Source organism: Anser cygnoides, chromosome 2 (genome assembly GCF_040182565.1).
Source record: "Anser cygnoides isolate HZ-2024a breed goose chromosome 2, Taihu_goose_T2T_genome, whole genome shotgun sequence".
In the NCBI taxonomy this organism is placed as follows: domain Eukaryota; kingdom Metazoa; phylum Chordata; class Aves; order Anseriformes; family Anatidae; genus Anser; species Anser cygnoides.
Genome location: NC_089874.1, coordinates 58014022 through 58033819, shown reverse-complemented (window position 1 = coordinate 58033819; position 19798 = coordinate 58014022). Strand labels below are relative to the sequence as shown.

Sequence of the window (19798 nt, the reverse complement as noted above, 5' to 3'; positions counted from 1 at the left end):
TGATGAAATTTGGAAGCAAGCCCTGGAACAACTCATTGATAGATGGACATTAACACACGCAGGCATACATCCATTGAATGCACAATTAGGAAAGTTATAGAATATATACCTAAGTGTGTACTTTTTACTACCATTTTCTGAACCTATGGGATTTCAGGACATGTGCTACATGTACTGCAGCAGCTGTTTGGAGGGCTGTTATCTATTACTTCAGTTCAGGCAAAGCCATCTGATAACCACAAATACACTCAGCTTGCCACAGCAAATCATATTGTGTATAGCACAAATAAAGCTGCAAAGAATAAGAGTTCATATGATTTCTGGCAGGAAATGAGGTCTGTGATCATCAAAATGTTCTGACAGAAGGAGGATATCACTGAAAGTACTTGATCAAGTCAGAGATAACACAAACAGATCAAAGTAAACAAATAATAATGTCTCCTTTAATCAGGTCAGCACAGGGCAATGTGAAAGTGGGCCTCAAAATAAGAAAGATTGCTGTTGTGGATATTGAAACAAAAGAGGAAGAATCTTCTGTCCTTTAATTTCCAATGCAGGTTTGGAATAACACATCATTTCTCCAACTTTCTGTCAACTTTACTGTAAGATAAACACAGAGAATCAGGATGTCCAATGCAACCCAATAGAAACAGCTTCAAATATTCCAATAACAATTAGGATCTCAACCTCCCTTTCTATTTGCCACTTAGAAATTAAAAGAAGCCTTCAAGAATACATCTTTTGACATACGCTTGGAAATTGCAGTAAAATAAAAGTCTATATCATCTGATAAAGCTGTGAGAATATAAAGAAAAACTGCATATTAGTCTTAAACAAAAGAACTTTTTATCTTTAAATGTGATTACCTGTGTAAAGAAGTAGGTTTCGTTTGTTTTTGTTTTAATAAATTTATGTTTAATTAGAAGAGCAAGAAGAGCTAATGTGATAGGGTCAGACAGTAGAATGTCTACAAATGTTTTGTAGCACCATGTGCTCAGGTATCAGGGAGTCAAATTTGTAGTTATAGCTTTGACTTAGATCAGTGAATTATCCTGGAAGGCAATATGTTGCATTACTTTCTATCATTTAATCATCCTGATCTTGAGAATTGAACATATTTCAAAAACATCTCAGAAGATGCACGAAATGTCTCTGAATTATGATAATAAACATTTATGTGATATGTAAAACTATCAGAAGATGTCTAGTGTAACAAATAGTAAAGCAGCCATTTAGCAATATCCTCTCAGTAGCTGGTTTTATAGGATTTATGTATACATTTTTATAAACGTCTTTAAAGGGGTCTTCTCCTATCCATTTGAAATAGTCTTGATAGTGACAAACTGTCCTGCAAACTGAAAAGCATACAATGCATAGAAGCTCTCTGGTTTATTTTAACAAGTAGTATTACTTCTTCCAGCTAACCACCAGTAGTTATAACATAAGGTGTGTAGATACCACAGTTATATGGGCAAGAGTTGAGAAATCCCTGCAGAATTTCCTTGCTTTTTACAGGGTCAGAATTTCACAAAAGTGTTTTCTGGCCTGGGATGTGGCAGTTAGTGTTAAGTAGTTTTCTAGTGGAAAATAAAAAAAAAAGGAAGCAGTTGTGGGTGGATAACCAAGCTGCCATACTTCCTGGCCTTCCCACCCACTGACCAGCCAGGAGTTAGAATGTCGCATCCCAGGGGCCAAGCATCTACAAGGCAGCCAGAGCGTGGGGAGCAAATTTCACTTCTGAAACTCTGAAGTGATATTTCCTACAGGTTGTCTTTTTAACTTTGCAAAAACTAGCTTTGGATATGCTATTTCCTATATTAAGATTTTTTTTTTTAATTTTTTTTTTGTACTTTGGTTGGTCTTCTATCCATCGAGTTATTTTTGCAATAGTAGAAGCAAGTTTGAGAATTGTAGCATAGTTTTGGAATTAGGATTTTATCTGATTGTCCTTAAAATAAATAAATAAATAAAATTGTGTTGTCACCCTATACTTAAGTCGTGTGCCTGTTTCTCATTTATCGTCTCATTTAGCTGCATTTTTTTTACTTATGTTTACTTAAGTTACCTTCAAAAACATGGTCATGAGCATACCTGTGATAATTACACCTTACATTATGTCTAAAAAATGATTTTTCTAGACAGAACCTATGATTATATAGCATTAGCATATACAGGCCTCAGTGGAAATCACAGCTTGTTTGTGATGTGTTCCGGAGTGCACTGTAACATACCGTGCTTGCCTTTAAACATTTAACTGAAGTTTATGATCTTAAAAACTATGAAACCTGCATAACTGCAGAATTAATTTCAAAGGACTGCTTGTAGTAGAAGGGGTTAGGTAAACACTAAATTCTTTGTAGTGTCTAGTATGAATATATATATGCGTATATATACATGGTATAGGGGAATGCAATAATGAAAGAAAAGAATTATATGGAGCTAAAGCTGGGGTAATACATATTCTCAATGTAAGCACTGACTTGTGACACTGACTGGTTCAGTGTCAGGATCTGGAAAGGCGAATGTAAGCTTAAAGGGCATAAATACTTACACTAAAGATATCTCCTTTTTTGCCCACTTTACTAAAAAAAAGTTCTGAAAAAATGTAGGGGGCCTAAAACCAAGAAGGTGTTGAAGTGATTGATGATTACTCATTGCAGTGATTCCTGCACATGTATAAAATATTGGATTTTGACTTCAGAAGACCTTATAAGAATCTCTATTCTTGTGAGAGAAATATAAAAAGCTAGTTCATACATACAAGTTTTCTGATTTTGGGGGGAGGGCATGGGGGGGATGATGTGGGAGGTGGTAAGAATTTTGCATGTGAGTTTTTTGGTTTTGGTTTATTTATTTCTTTATTTATTTAATGTAAAAGCACCTTGAAAACCTTCCTTCTGAGAGTTTTTACCTGTACAACTGACAGATGTAGGAAGGGCATAGTATAGGAGCTCTACTAAGATTCCCATAGGAGCCAAAATTGTACTTAGAATGTTCAGTTACTATATACAGGCAGCAAGACCATGAAAATTCCAGTACTCTTACATTACAATGCATATTTATTAATTACAATTTAGTTTTTCTGAATTCTCTTGGGAAGTGCATGTTTGCAAATACTCAGAACCAGTATAATTGGAGGAAATTGTGTAGATTTGATAGATAGCCCATAGCTCTACAAGTGAAGAGAGATTTTCATTCTCCCCTCATAGAATGGCTGAGATCGTTAGTTGACCATGACCTGGACATAGAATACATATAAAACTAGAGCATGTTCTATATCAGTAGGGAATCTTTTATGATTCCTTGAAGCCTACAACAAAAAAGGTTTTATATACATAATAATCAATGACATCAACTCCAGCATTACCATCTCTTAATTTGTCATTTGAAGCTGATATCAAAGAATGACATTTGGTTTTGAAAAAGACAGTGAAAAGAAAATGTGCTTTATGCTTTACTACACAACAAAGCAAAGTTATGGCCATTAAATAACAATACTAAAAAGTAGATATGAGCGTATAGAAAAAAATGTTTGAAACATTCATTGTATGGATTCCTTAGGTGGAATTTTATTTAATAAAATATGCATATTTAAAAAAAAATAACAGTGATTTAATCAGTAATTTGAAACCAACAATGAAAAAGCAACAACAACAAAAAAGAAATATGCCTCCATTCACATCCTTTTTCTTTACTGAGATGAAACACTATCCACATTTCATCTATCTGGAAAGAGATAATTCTTTTAGTAAGTGTTATGCAGTGTGAAAATCAAAGCTTAACTATAACCAGCAGCTTTAACAGTATTTGCAGGTGTTTGCTGAAGAGTTTATCTAAAATAATTAACATGCTTTGAATGGCAAGCTTAATTATGTAAAGAAAGGTGACCAGGTATATAAATATTCGCAAAGTCACTGTATAAATTATACACCCCTTGAAAGCTTTCTTTTGTGGTCACATGGATTCTTAAGCAGAGCATGAGTGTATCAGTACTATTACTGATAATAAATTTCCATATAATAGAAATTGAGCTAATTTGCATAGTGTAAACAAACTAAATCCCAGTATAATGCACTAGTTTCAATAAAACTATATGAATACTCAAAATCTTTTGAATTGAAAATTCCACATAAAAAAAAAATATTATCCCACTGTATTAAGACTGAAGTGTTTATGTGAGTGTGTGTGTATATACATGTTTAAAATTTTCTCTGGAATGAAAACATTGAAAACAAGTCATGTCAATTTGAAAATGAGAGCTTTGATTCTGTTTTTCATACTCCTTGTGCTATAAATTGTGAAAATTCTTTTGAAATAAAAAAGTTGATTTTGAAAAGGAATTGAAATGCTTCGTCCTGACTGAATGCTTCATTGAAACTATTGCACTATTCCCTTCCCACATTAGTACCTGAAATAGCACTTTACAATGGAAAACTCTCAGATTTAAGCAAAATTGGCTAATCCTTTATTAAGTCAGGTTAGTTGAAGAAGTATAATGGTGAATCAATATAATCAGCAAGTAAAAGTTCTGCAGATATGAGTGTCAGATATGAGTGTCAATATATTATGCCAAATTAAGTTTCAGCTGCTTTACTCAGTGCCTTGTGGTGTTGCATATTGTTGTTTTGAAAATGCTATCCTAGCATACCTGAGGTTAAATTCAGACTGACCTGATGTGGATTATTGGATGAGTCTGCCAAATGGGTCTTACATTTAGCTGGCACTTGGATGACTACCTTTGAGGGATAAAATTAAATCTAGCACCTGGCCTGTATAAACAGATCACCTGCCCCTTTATATGACTATGGGTCTATGATTTTTGGAAGAAGTGGAAAAAAACTTGAAACTCTGGGAGCTTAAAAGTGTTATTGAATTTCTCCCTTGACTCAGGTATGAGAATCTGGGCATGTCCATTTCAGAGTTAGTGCGAAAGTTAAAGATGAGCACTGGTTCTGAATATAGTAGCAGATGAGGTTGGTTTCGATCTGATGTCTTAGTGTATGTTCATTTATGGTCTGGACCAGAAGTGTTACCACGCTTTAGCAGAATAACGCAGTTGTAGTTTTTTACATTAAAGGGACATAAAATAAAGAAGGCTGTGAAGAAGAGAATTATCTAGAGGTGAAGCTGTTCATTTTGCTTTTAGCTTGCCAGTGAAGGATTGATGCTGCATGGGATAATAACTTGCTGATGGGCAGTGATTTAATACAATACCATGACCTTATTACATTTGTTAGTGTTATGTATCTAGAATAAGTTGAATGTGAAAGATAACGTAATTAGAAAGGAATGGTACTGTTCCTGCAAAATCCCAGATTCTAGATAAATAGAGGCCTTTCAGTTAAGTGTTGACTAAGGTCTCATAATGCTTTTACATGAATCACTTCTTATATTCTTGTGTGAATTAAAGATGAGAAGAGACTGAATCAAGAAAGACCTAGCAGAAGTAGAATGGGTTTCATGAAAGGTGCCAGAATGGTAAATGATACTAGGATTGCTTTATGTGAAGAGGGATTGAACTAAACAGTTATCATATTTTCAGAGAGAAGACAAGTAGGAGGCATATGAGATGCAGAATAATGGACTATGCTGACAAGATAAATGGTGGCTTCTATTTACCACTTATCACACAAGAACAAGGAAATAATCATGGAAATTGAAAGGCAATACATTTTAAAACTAAGGAAAGGAACTAATCATCCAACATATGTGATTTATGGAGCTTACTGTCCCAAGGTATCACTGAAACTAAGAGACTAGCAGATTTTTTAAAAATCTATTGAATGAGAGGAAATGTGGTATTAAATGAAACAAAAATAACAGAAGAATCTGTCTTTCCAGTTTCTGTTCAGCAGTGAGGTACTTCCTTATTATTCAGGACAATTTTACATTAGCCACCATTTGACATTGAATGCTTTACATGTATCATCAATATGAAAATTCTCAACTCATAATTTTACATAATAGGCACATAAACACCACAGGAAAAAAATCCTTTTAAAATTTTCTAGCAAGAAACACTCTCTTCAAAATCCAAATATTTAGCAAATGTCTTAGCTCCATTCTATTATCTTCTGTAAATGCAAATAATCTTATTCATGACCGGTGTCTACAGGTGTCTTGCTTAGGGGAAAGAGTTACTGATGTTCTGTTCATGAAAACAGCCAAATATGTTCCCAGTGACTGACTAAATAATTCCTGAGGATACCAATTCTGACATGATGAGGAAGAAAATGTATCATGAGTATACACTTTCATAGTGAAATTATCCAAAGCATGTGGAGTTAAAAACACACATGTATTCTTCAGGTATTTTAGAGCAAGTTTTCTCTGACATTATCAAGCGATTTTGCTCCTTGAATTGGCTGAGCAGCATATATATGGAGTTAATAATTCATCTCTGCCACAAGGACAGCAAGCGGCTTTCCTCAACTACAATCTACATGGCTAAAACATTACTAAACACTTCAAAGTGGCTGTTTGTTTTGTTTGTTTGTTTGTTTGTTTGTTTTTGTTTTTGTTTTTTTTTAAGCAATGTCACTCATGGCAGGTACAGTCAACCAACAGTCTAGGATAATTTGATCTGCTTAAGTAATTATGTGACCATATCAACCTAAGTAGAATCAATTATCTGTCAAAACACAGTGTATTGTTAACAATATTAATGGGGAGTGCTCAAGGCTCTGCTACGCACATCTGTCTGGATGTGTGTCACGGGCAGCATCAATATCAACATGCTGAAGAGGGTTAGGTCAAGGCAAAAGCACTGCCATATGATTGCCCATACAGTTCAATCATTAACATAGTCATAAGCAGTTTGGGCTAAGGCTATCTAGAATTCCTAACAAGCAGATTGAATGCCACCAAAATATTTTGAAGGGTAAGGTATTTAAGGATTTAAGGTTTGTAGACACTAGCTGTGCTATGCAGGGTCCTCAGTGTAAAAGAGTAGTAGTCCCCAGCAAATTTTCTTTTGCAGTTTAAGCATAGACAGAATTTCTCAGTGTTAAGGAATAATACCCTGCCTATTTGCTTTTGTTGGTATTTCAAGTTGCCTTTGAGTAAGAGAGAAGTAAGTTTAATAAGAGAGAAAATGTAGGTCCGGTGATAAGGATGATGACATAATGGATTTGTAGGTGATCTTTTTACAGACTGTGCCGCTTATAGGCCTTCTGTTTTACCAAGGTCACACTGTATATCTTATTCAGTATCTATAAAATGAAGCTCCTGATTATTCATATCTTAGAGGATTTTCAAGGACTGATATATATGAATTTCTGAAATGGTGATAAAAAAAATCTTTTCTCATCTTTTCAGAAACTTGACTTTTTTTTTTTATTATTTTATTTTTTACACAGCAGTACGCTTTGTAGGCTTCTATATGTATGCATTGCCAAAACACATCTAAGAATAAATATAAGTGCATGATGACTTATTTGCCCGTGTCTTCTCCCCCAGAAGTATTTCTGTTTAATAATAATTGGTGTGTGGGAGAAAGATTTTATTATAGCACTTCTCCATTGAAATTGCTTGCCTGGTACTAAGGAGAAGGCTATAACATGAGCTGTTCAGAGGTCATCCATTGTTGTAGCCTCGCATAAATCTGTTTTATTTTCTTTGTTGTCTGTTTCTACATCATTTAAGTCACAGTGGAGTTAATCTATTAGACCTCTGGGCTTGTCTTCTTTTCTGAAATCACTAGGATATTTAAACGGCTGACTTGTAAGAAAAGGAGCAGAGTTGTAAATTGTTCCTCCTCAACACATTTTCCTCATCTATTTTCAATATTCCTTTCAGTTGATCTATATGCTTTCTTATTTGCAAACAATTTCACTAGTGCATAATATTTTGGTTTTCATACTCTTTTTTAGAAACTACCTGTGTAAAGTTCTTCTGCACCTATATTCTTTTGTAAGGAATAAATATTCTCCATATATTCACTCATCATATTCACCAGAAATTACTACCTGGGAAATGTACGTGGTAAATCACAGTCATAGAGGTCATTGTAAAAACTTTCTTGGTGTAAAAAAAAAACGTAATTGTCCTGAACATTGTGCAATTACAGATCAGAGAGTACTAGAACTCCATTTTGGGAAAGAAAAGGAAGAAGAAAGAAAAAACAGTGCTGTTGGAACTAACAGGGAGAAAGGATCAAAAGCAATCATTGCAGTGAGATTTCTTAATAGTGTGAAAGGTAGTACTATGTATGGGTCTAAGAATATTAGGCTAAAGCACATTCATTTGAATGTGTTATTTGACACTCTCTGGTGTATCAACCACTCCTCCCAGTTTTGTGTCATCTGCAAACTTGCTGAGGGTGCACTCCATTCCATCATCCAGGTCATTGATGAATAAATTGAACAGGACTGGACCCACTACAGACCCCTGGAGGACACCACAGGCTACATGCCTCTAACTAGTCTCAGCGCCACTGATCACAACAATCTGAGCTCTGCCATCCAACCACTCCTCAATCCACCACACTGTCCACTCATCTATCCCACACTTCCTGAGCCTGCCTATGAGGATGTTATGGGAGACAGTGTTGAAAGCCTTGCTGAACTCAAGGTAGACAACAACCTCTGCTCTCCCCTCATCCACCCAGCTAGTCATTGCATTATAGAAGGATATCAGGTTGGTCAAGCATGATTTCCCCTTGATGAACCCATGCTTACTATTCCTGATCACCTTCTTATCCTCCATGTGCTTGGAGGTGACCTCCAGGATGAGTGATTTCATCATATTTCCAGCAATGAAGGTAAAGCTGACTGTAGTTTCCTGTAGTTTCCTGGATTCTCCTTCTTGCCCTTTGTGAAGACTGGGGTGACGCTGGCTTTCTTTCAGTCCTCAGATACCTCTCCTGTTATCCATGACCTTTCAAAGATTTTGTTTGCATTGTGTGCAGGTTGTGTATCCACTCCAGTTAAAAATGTATAAAAAATAAAATTAACATAGTATCATATTATGTACAGAACTGTATACCTGCTGCTTACATGTAAAAATATTATACAGTGAAAAAAACAGTCCAGATTCAGGCCTATGAAAGACTCCAAAAAAAACAACTGGGCAAATCTTGGGGAGGTGATGAGATTTTGTCAACTTAAATCTACATAGGGGTTATGGAATATACTACATAGTTTATTGAAGGATAAGGTGCTATGTCAATGGAGTAACTTTGCTATCTCATTTTGACTTTTTTTTTTTTTAAGGAAACAAGTTCTATCAAGCACACTGTTTGCTGCATCATATTAGATGTTACAACATATAATACAACACTATAATCTATCTGCCATGATAAAACAGTAACAAGTAACTGCTTAAACAAAGAAAAATGAATTGAGACTTAGATGTTTCTGCACATATATGATTGCTTTGGAGATTTTTGATTACTTAAAAATTGTAGAAAAAGAAATATATATATTTCCCAGAAATTCCCTCATTATTTGGATGAGAACATTTTTGCTACTTGTAAGTAGCAGAAATTTCCAATAGTTAAAACTATACGTAGAATAATAGAATAGATGTTTCAAGCTAAATTTGAAGTTCTATGTACATATACAAATACAGTTATGAACTGCAGTTTCATTAAGGATTTGGGCAGTGGTTAGAATGATTAAATACACTATTTCTGTAAAATATGCTGTCTCTATAGAGTAGAACATCCACCTGATCACCAAACCATAACCTTAGGAACATTCAAACATGGAACATTCAAATTGTGTAAAACATATTTATTTATTTTTTTCCAGGGAGAAACTGTAGTTAATGGTCTTGTTTTCAAGCCTGATTGCATTGAAACATAAAGAAGACATCATCTGATGTCAGAACGCCTCTCAGAATTCATAGCTGCTATACCAACTGGCTTTTACTATGCTCCATTGAGTTATGATGATGAAACAGTAAGAGATATTTGATTTTTTGATATTTATGAGCTATTATGAAATGTTTAGGACCAGATTCAGTGTAATCTGCTGAATCCGTAAAAAGTGTGAATCCAAACAAAATGCAAGGCTCTTCAATGACTCTGCTAATTCAAGACTTTGAAAGCAAGATCAGGAGTTAAAAGCTAGACCTGCTGTGTAAAGCCGTAACTCAGAAATGCAGCAGCTTGAGCAAAGCGGAGGGGCAGCTCACCAGATGGAACCTGTGTCACTCATGTTTCTTCCTTACAATGAACTTCTGTGTGCAGAAGAGACTATTTCTCCAAATGTACAAACTGAGGAAGCACAGGTGGTTTAGCTGGTTCTTAGAAAAGAAGAGCGTTATTTGAGTGTACATGGAAAAGCGCAAAATGCACACTTGCTTCCCTTATTGAGAAAATCTAAGACTACTTTGTGTATTACTGAAGGCTAATATTGAATACCAGACGCAGAGTTTTGAAAATGCTTTTTTTTTTTTTTTTTTTGTAAAATATCAAACACATTTGTAGGCATGAAGAAAGTTAGTTTGCATATTATAGTGTTATAAACAACCACAGCTGTTTGGCTAAGTTAATATATTGCCAGTAGAAAATAGGTCAATACACATTTGGTCTTTGTTCTCTGAGCCAGCTGTAAGACTAATTAATGGATATGTATGCATTTTTGTGGGTGTACATCATAGGTTTAATCTCCCAGTAACTGATTGGTAAAACAAGTTTAGATGCAAATAGTTTGAAATGGTGAAATACTACAATTTTCTTTAATTTAGGATTTTGTGGAATATATGACTCTTTGATGTAGACGATTGCAATTTTTACTGAAGTCAGTGATGAAAGTTGCTTTTTCAGACAGGTATAAAAGGAACCAGGAGTGTCTTGGGAATGGTGTGGGTAGGCAGTGTGATTTATGACAGGACAAGAATGTACTTCAAATATGTCTTCCTCTTACATTTCCAATATTGTCAGCTTATAACTTCAGTTTGCAACCATGTTTTCTTCTTTCCTGTTACAGTTCATGTTTTCAATAATTGCAGTATTTCACAAAGAATATATTTATGTCTTTGGGACTCTGTGCCTAACTCCTATTTTTGTCCAACTCATGCTAAGCTACCGAACTTGGTCCAGGGATTTTAATGGGAACTGTTTTTCTGTACACATCCCTTGCATAATCTCTTATACACCATGCTCTCTGAGAATATTAAAGATGTGACAGTGCTTTTTTGAGAACATGCTGAGACTTAAGGTTTAAAGACCTTAAAAAAGATGCTTTCTTTGGGTAATCTTGATTATGTTTGTGTAAAGTATATAAAATACACTAATTCAGATCTTAGAAAGAATTAGACAATAACTAAAATGGGATTCCACATATAAATACATGAGCATTAAAATGATGTCTTAGCTTTTCATCATCTTTACCAAACCTTTGTCTTCAGAGTAAAAGCATGTTTACCTAAGTAGATCAAAGTTAGAGGAAGTTGCACTATATTTTCTTACTCAGTTGTTCTTCTTTAAGATTGTCTTTATTTTGTTTGTTTGTTTGTTTAACAGAAAGAGGAAATTTTGGATAGCCAATGAGACCCCCCTCCCCCCTTTTTTTTTTCCTCATCCAAGCTCACTTAAGAATAATGCTGCTGTTATTAATCAAACTTTTTAAAAATCAAACTATTTAAAAATAACTTAACCAGGTAGAATATAATACAGATTATTATCTGTATTTTATATTGAAAGTAGGATTACTAACATCTGAGTGTTAATGCATACTGCATTATTAATTTCAAAGCCATAAATATAGCAGGTTAAAAATGTGAAGTGTATAGAAGAGAAAAGGATATATAAATATGGTATAAAAATGCAAAGCCTAAATGTCTCTCAGCTTCTTCCCTAGCTGAAGGGAAAATACCTCCCAAAGAAGTTTCAGTTTCTCAGCTTTTCATTACCTTTTAATAAACACATTTTTTGTTGTTTGTTTGTAGTTTGTTTTTAATTATTTATTTATATGCTTATTAATGACTGTAAAATATATATCAAGCTTTGTGTTAATGTGTGATAACAAACACCACACGTTGAAAGCACATGGCTTCACCTTCTTTCTGACAACACTCACAAAGCATATGTCATCTCTCACTAACACTTGCCTTGTTGTCTCTCACTGCTAAACTGAATCATACAAGCAACTGCACATCACATGTGAGAGCCTCTTGGAATTCAGCCAGTGCTTTTTAGACAACCAATGCAAGCTATGAGGAACCTGTCTGTTAACTTGGTAACACAACATTGCATTAGAGGAATTTTTTAGGAATTAAATAGAATTGTGAGCAAGTTCTATTAAATTCAACTATACAATTTGTAAGATTATGACCGAAACAAATGAAATCTGTAAAATGTGAAATTAAAGCTAGGAATTCATCTTTAATATGCCTCGTGTGTATGTTAGAGTTGAGCTTATAGAAATGTCACGTTACTGTTTTGTGGGATGGCTGAGAAGCCCTGGTGCAGCTGGCAGAGCTCTCTACGCTGCAGATGCAGTTTTTATTTTTGCGCGGTTTCAGGTATACAGATATTTGCCTTACAGCCAGCCTGCAAGACTGATTTGGAGTCCCCCATGCTTCCCTCTTGAGAATGATCATGTTGAGGAGGACCTACTTCTTTCAGGTGAAAATATTGGAAGAACTGCAGAGAAAATGTAGAGGATGAGGCTGGGTAGCTATGGGGGAGGTTCAGGAAGCAGGCGCTTAACTGCTCTGAGGAAGAGACAAATTAGATAGCCAGAGGCCTCTATTTAACCCTTTTGTCATGTGAAAATAAACAATTCATAAAGATCTTTGTTCATACACATTCATAAATGTTTTTTAAGTAACTAGGGAAGTATTCTAACACCTTCATAAAAAGAAGGGAAATGGAGAGGCTCATTTGCTGCTCCAGAAATAACACACAACAGGTTCCTGCACCACTTTGCTTTTATAAAGAGATTTCAGAATTGCAATTGTTAAACAGAATTTTTTTTTTGAAAAAAAAAAAGAGGAAAGCCAATATCTGGGCAAAACTTTATTAGTTCAACAGCAAAACACAGAGCGGATCTCTGGTTTCAGATTATATCTTATTCAAATAGCCAAACTTTATGTAAAAATTCCTGTTTCAACTCATGTTGGGTAATTTAAGTTCCGAGGTAGGTCTGGAGTAACACAGTGAATATGCTTTTTCAACCTAACCTAATAGTAAGAATAAAACTGAAACACAAGAACAAATTCTTAATGCAAGTCAGGATTTGAACACAAGACCACTTCTAGTGGTTGTATAGAGCCTAAGTTATGCAGTCACTGGTGGAACCTAGTGCAATTGTTAAGTCTTAATCTTATATGTTTTATTCTTCCTTATTCAGCTACTTTCTGAAGTGCTCCACCCAAGTTATGCAACATTAACTATTGATTGTGATTTGGATGGGTGTACACTTGCTGGGTAAAAAGCTGGCTGGGTAGCTGGGCCCAAAGAGTTGTGGCGAGTGGATTTAAATCCAGTTGCAGGCCGGTCACTAGTGGTGTCCCCCAGGGATCAGTATTGGGGCCAGTTCTCTTTAACATTTTTATCAGTGATCTTGAAGAGGGGATCGACTGCACCCTCATTAAGTTTGCAGATGACACCATGTTAGGTGGGAATGCTGATCTGCTTGAGCTTGAGGCTCTACAGAGGGATCTGAATAGGCTGGATTGATGGGGTGAGGCCAACTATATGAGGTTCAACAAGGCTAAGTGCTGGGTCCTGCACTTGCATAAGCCCACACAAGAAGGCCAACAGTATCTTGGCTTGTATCAGAAACAGTGTGGCCAGCAGGACTAAGGAAGTGATTGTCCCCCTGTACATGGCTCTAGTGAGGCTATACCTCGAATACAGCATTCAGTTTTGGGTCCCACAATACAAGAAGGACATTGAGGTGCTGGAGCATGTCCAAAGAAGGGCAGTGAAGCTGGTGAAGGGTCTAGAGAACATATCTTATGAGGAGTGGTTGAGGAACTGGGGTAGCCTAGAGAAAAGGAAGCTCAAGGGAGACCACCCTCTACAACTCTCACTTTCTACAACTATTTCAAAGGAGGTTGTAGCAAAGAGGGGGGTCAGTCTCTTTTCCCAAGAAACAAGCTATAGCACAAGAGGAAATGGCCTCAAGTTGCACCAGGAGAGGTTTAGATTTGATAATAGGAAAATTTCCTTCACTGAAAGGATTGTGAAGCATTGGAGTGGTCTGCCCAGGTAAGTATTTGAGTCACCACTGCTAAATGTATTTAAAAGACGTATAGATATGGTGCTTAGGGACATGGTTTAGCAGTAGAATTGGCAGTGCTAAGTTAACAGTTGGATTTGATGATCTCAGAGGTCTTTTCCAATATAAATGATTTTATGACTCTATGATTCTACTAATACTGACTTAAGACTCCTTCAACCAGTGATTGAAAATCTTGCATGTATTCTATAAGCTTAGAGAACTCTGCAAAACAGTGGTACCAAACTGATATTGCAATGGCCAAAACAAAAACAAAAACAAAATCAATCAAACAAACAAAAAGAGTCCGGCTAGATTCAAAACCAACAGTTAATTTTCAGCATCCCATATGGGATATACAAAGAAGACAAATATAAATAATTTTCTTAAGCTGTCAGTTTCACAACTCTTGTAGTATATGAAAGATTTTATGTTTGTGGATAATCCTTTTGAAGTTGAAGCAAAACTATGTGTATAGTTTTTGCAGGAGCAGGGTCATATGACTTAATGGTTGAGAGACTGTTTTTATGCTTATTTTCAGCCTAACAAATAAAAACATTTTTTTTTCCAAAACTTATTTTGTGCTACACACCTGAGAACTGATTTGAGTGCTTAAATAGCTGTACATTGCATCATAGCACCAGTTGCAGCATAGGGTTTCTGGTCCATACAGATGGAGCTGACAAACAGGGCATGAGACTTGTAGTAGATCCACATGTTTCTGGAGAGGCTGCTGGAGCTAAATGAAATCCTTGGGCAACTGATTTCCCAAGTTCAATCTTGACAAAAAATGTTATATTAGGAGAATTGCATAAAAATGATGAAATAGATTTTCACTTATAGAGTACTAGGGAAGTTTTTCATCTGTTAAGCCTGAAGCAAATGTTTGAACTAAAAGGTTGAGTTTGAATTTTCCAAACATAGTTTTAAATATGGAAATATAGCTATCTTCATAATAAGAAGAAAGTCAAAAACTGTATATGAGCAGCGATTGGAAGAGAGCCTGGTGTCTATAAAATGACCTTAGAAGATCTTTTACACCTTTGTCAAAGTATTATTATTTTCTATAAATGTCAGTGTTGCCTGCTCTTCAATCATATCAGTCACCTTCTACGCAAACAGGGTTGTTTATCATGTTGCTATTTCATTTCTAAAAGACTATTGCATAAATATGTTTTCTCCAAGAAGCATAACTATCAAACATTGAAATCAGGAAGCTTAAATATATTCCCAGGAGACTAATCATTTTCACAGTTGAAGAAACAGTGTATTTAAGCCAATATAACCACCGTCTTGGACAATTAACTTTCCTGTCTAGACTAACTGGATAACAACATTTATGGAAGGAAAAAAAAAAATCTTACATCTTAACCACTTGCAAGCATTAAGTTGACATCAGATGGTCAGAATATAATTTAGGACAAGTGACCCTTTTTTAATGATAATCTCCTTTATATAAAACTTTAAGAGAAAAGGAAAACAAATGAGCCATTCAGATCAGCATAATGGCCCTTATAAAGAAGAACGTGAGTCCAGAAACCTGAGACCTCGTAGCTCTTTCCTCAGAAAATATCCTCTGGGCAACTAGCTCTTAAGACAGAAGAAAATGAGGCTTCATTAGAGCTTATTTCATATCCATTTATTATCTGGCCTACTGGAGATGGGGACTAATTGAGATGGGTTGCTTTAAAACTTTGAAAACCTGTCATCTCTCCACTTCTACCTTGAAAGAAAAGACCATCTCACAGCATTTCTCCACTCCGTCTCCTGTGGTGACAGACCTATAGGACTGCTGAAGCTGCAAGTAGAAAAGACAGAAGAAGGAATGACAGGATCTGCAAGGGAAATGCTCTTCCTCTTCCAGAGGTTTCTTCCTACTGTTATCCATCTGAAGGGAGAGTGGAGTTGCCCAACTACTCATTTTACTTGATCTGTGTTCTACAATAGACTAAGCATTTGGTTAAGCATCTCAACTAGTTTCTTTGATTTCCTGATATCTTCACTCACTTGTGCTAACCATATGTTTGGCTACACTGAATTCACCAGTGGTATATTTTAGGACTAGTGACTGGTGACCGGGAGTCTCACTAGGTTCAAAGTCAGCGGAAGACAGTCCTCGATTTCTGGATTTGGAAACAGGTAATTGCATTTGGATTAAGGACTATAAGAAATTGTAATAACTACGGTTTAAGGAATAGTTAGTCTGACCTAGCATGTAGAAGTCCATTGGGCATGCTTCCAGAAGGAACCAGATCTATGAAACAATGTACATTATTCCCAGAAGGTAAGTGCAGAATTTCAGAATCATATCGCAGGATTCAAAGGTAGAGTAGGTTGCCCAGGTTTGCTTGTCCAATTGAGATTTGAAAATCTCCAAGGACGGAGTTTTCATAACCTCTCTAAGAAATTTGTTCAAGTTTTTCACCTCTCTCATTATTACTATTTCTTCTTATTACCAAGGAGAATTTCCCCCTCTGCATCATGTGACTGTATTTCTAATCCTCGTATTTTATACCTCTGAGAAAAATCTGTCTCTTTCTTCTCTGCAACCACTCATTAGGTAGATAAAGGCTGTAATTAGATCTCTCCTTCAGCCTTCTCCAAGCTAAACAAAACCAGTTAATTCTCGTTGTTTCTGTTCTTATACCATGTGCTCTAGCCCCTGGCCATTTTAGTTGCTGTCCACAGGACCCTCCAGTTGGCTGGCATGCTAGCAGATCTGAAATTGGATAAAGTGTTCCAGATGCAGCTTCACAAGTGTCAAATAAAAGGAAATAATAACCTTATATCAATTTGCTGTCTGTGCTTTTGCTAATGCAGTGCAGTATGTGATTAGTCTTTATTGTCTGAAAGGGCACACTGCTGACCTGTGTTCAGCCTAAGATCTAGGTCCTTTTCTACATAGCTGCTACCCACCCAACCAGTCAACAGTTTGTATATATTCATGAATTCATTCCATCCCAGGTGAAGATGTTTGCATTTACATTTTTCAGACTTTTTGAGCCTCATTGTCATGAAACTTCAATTTTTCCAGTTTATTTGGGTTCCTCTGAATGACAGCCCAAACCCTCCAGCATATGAACCACCCCCCACAATTTGATATAATCTACAAACTAGCTCAGGCTCCAACTCTCCTGTTGCCAAGTATTGTTTACCACTATTGACTCCTGAAAAATGTCATTTATAACCAGATTTTAAATCACTGGTCATCGTTCTTTGAATCCAGGTGTCTAGTCAGTGGTAGCACCCCGAACCTGTAGTCCACCCAAACAGTATGTCGTCTCAGTTTTGCTACTAGTATACTATGGGAGGCTATTACAAAATCTTTTCTAAAGTCAAGGTAAACTACATCTAGTGCTCTCCCCTATGCACAAAGCCAGTCATTTTAAAGAACTTGAGGTATGAAGATCCTGGTATTGATAGCAGTTGGATTTTTAACACAGGGAGAGCAGGAATAAAGAGAATGCTGAATGGTTTTGCTGAGAAGGAAGTGCACATCATTGAGATTACTCCAGAATTTGTGTTCAAGCTGCTTTTAAAAATATCAAATATATTGAAGAAATAAAATAGTGGCCTGGAACTTAAAAACTCTTCCTTGTACATTTGCTTAGTCACTTGTGTTTCTAGATGGAACAATATGCTAGAAAAAAAAAAAAAAGGGATCCCATAAAAAAAAAAATCACACACAAAAACAGTCACACCATGAAAAATTTAGCACAGATTCAGGGATTTTGGAAAAAAATAGATTTCTTTTTTCAGCAAACTTTTTTGATAGTCCTGAGGAGGAACTGAAGCTGTAATTACAGCACCCTGAATCATTTTAATTTATGCTGATATAAAGAATTAAGTGTCAAGAAATATTCTAGAAGGGGCACAGGGAAACAAAGAAGACATTAAAGAGTAATGGACCTACAAGAACATGACCTTGAAAATCTTTTTATTTTATTTAAAAGGTGATGTAATAAGGAGGCTTTCAAGTGCTTATCATCAAAGAAAAGTCAAAAGCCTATAACTCAGCTGAATGAGAGTGAAGGACTTGTGGTTTCAAAATCCTCCAGAATGCTGCAAGACTACTTAAAATTGAGACCTATTTCTTGTCTGCTACCATCTTATTTGTTCTTGCCCTCTTTTTTTTTTTTTTTGTGTGTGTGTGTGTGAGATATTTATGTTACTATGCTATATAAGAAGTGTTTGGGCTTGTGGAAATTATGTCAAATTGTTTAATAGAGTAAAAATCATCCCACCATCTTAAAAATGCCATGAATATGCCATGCTCATTCATCCAGTTACACAATAGATCACAATTAAGGACAAAATCTATTTAAAGGTGCCATTATTTTCAAGTTAAGCATGTACGCAGTAATGAACATACAGAGTCAATAAGTCCATAGTTTATGAGAGTGTTTTGGAAAGGCTGTACTGTGATGACCTATTATGCGGATTAATTCTATCATTCATAGTTATATTTTGGCTATCTTGTCTATTTTATACTGTGTTTATTTTCCAATCCATCTATCCCTACACATGGCTCCTGACAGCTTACCTACTGTATCCTAAATCCAGAACTTGAAAATCAGGAAAATTCCTATTCATTTCAGAGCTTTTTGTTTGTTTGTTTGTTTGTTTGTTTTATGTTCTTTTTGGCCTCACTTTTTTTGAAGAACTCTTACTAATTTCACTCAATTTTATAAATTCACAATAACTTTTTGCATGTTTGCTTGGTAAATAGCTAACAAGTTAAAACTCCCATAGCATGCTGTGCTTGCGAGTTACTTAATAAAGCTCTCAAGCCTTCCAGAAATCTGCACACTAGCAGGATTTTCAGTTGAGTGACTATTGCTTCTCCCTTCCATTGAAGTGATACTAGGTTGTCTAATGGAATAGAGCTAAAGCACATGATGACACCAGCTGTTGGCAAGGAGAAGGAACAATAAAATCCTTAAATAGACAATCAGGTACTTTTTCAAAACTTAAACAGCATTTGAGAGGATATCCTTTTCAGAAAAAAATGAGATGTTTTCAGTAGCAGAGGTACAGTAACAGAGATTTGATGACCTATCATGTTTTTGTTTCAAAACATTGCATATTTACAGAATATAGAAGAACATCAACTCCTATAAGCAGCCCTTTTTTTTTTTTTTTTTCACCTTCGCGCACTGAAATAATCTGCTTTTAAATTTGAGATATCTTACACAGTGCATGGAGCTGCAGCAAAATATAAACCATTTTTTTAAAATGTCTTGGCTTTATAGTTGTGGACTCTTGAGTTTCTTGGCATTGAGATATATTTATATTGTAAGAAGAGAAGCTGTTTTGATTAGTTAAGGGTTGTGGGCTTCAGCAAATCAATGGTAAGTACATAGTTTCATTAATACTGTGCAAACTAATTTCCAAACAGAAGACTGTCCTTGAAGTTAGGCCATAAGCACATATTTAATGTGAGTCCTGCAAAGGTGTAGCCAGTGTTGCAGTGACCAAAGGAACACAGAGGGGCAAAGAAACAGGGGAACATGATCTCTAAATTTTTACATTCTACATTTCCCTTTACTTCCAGTGAAATTTTAGTAAGCACCTGTCTTTGGAGGTAGGCAGGAATGGCAATTAAGAGGAAATCTGTCATTTAA

At 35.7% G+C, this 19798-nt stretch overlaps 1 protein-coding gene and 1 long non-coding RNA gene across 2 annotated transcripts in view; one reads left to right on the top strand and one right to left on the bottom strand.

Moving 5' to 3' along the window:
* The window catches only part of CNTNAP2 (contactin associated protein 2), a 1164016-nt gene that overhangs the window by 133178 nt on the left and 1011040 nt on the right, over window positions 1-19798 (top strand). The window lies entirely within an intron of this gene.
* LOC125180172 (uncharacterized) overlaps window positions 474-19798 on the bottom strand; it is a 45923-nt gene continuing 26598 nt past the window's right edge. The window contains exon 3 of the long non-coding RNA XR_010829319.1: window positions 474-600. This is a non-coding gene — a long non-coding RNA (uncharacterized lncRNA). The remainder of the gene's footprint in view (window positions 601-19798) is intronic.